Here is a 302-nt window from a genome sequence, read left to right on the forward strand (position 1 = left end):
ATCATACCCAAAAATTCTTCATACAGTGGACTACCAGTAAAATTGATACAAATTTGGGATCAAAAATTATTCAGACCGAGTCTGGGAAAAAATTGAAGTTCAGGTTTGCATGAACCTGGTTGACAGCATGCCCAGGAGACAATATGCTGTCATTAAGGCTAAGGGTCACCCAACAGAGTATTGATAGTTGTGTAAATATTGACAGCTGTATGAATAATTTGTGGTTTATTGTAATCCATTACATACCTTTCTATCAAAGTTATCTGACATTATCAAGCTGAATTTGTTCTGACACAGTTTAA

Source organism: Sinocyclocheilus anshuiensis, unplaced genomic scaffold (assembly GCF_001515605.1).
Source record: "Sinocyclocheilus anshuiensis isolate Anshui unplaced genomic scaffold, SAMN03320099.WGS_v1.1 scaffold1153, whole genome shotgun sequence".
Taxonomy (NCBI): Eukaryota; Metazoa; Chordata; class Actinopteri; order Cypriniformes; family Cyprinidae; genus Sinocyclocheilus; species Sinocyclocheilus anshuiensis.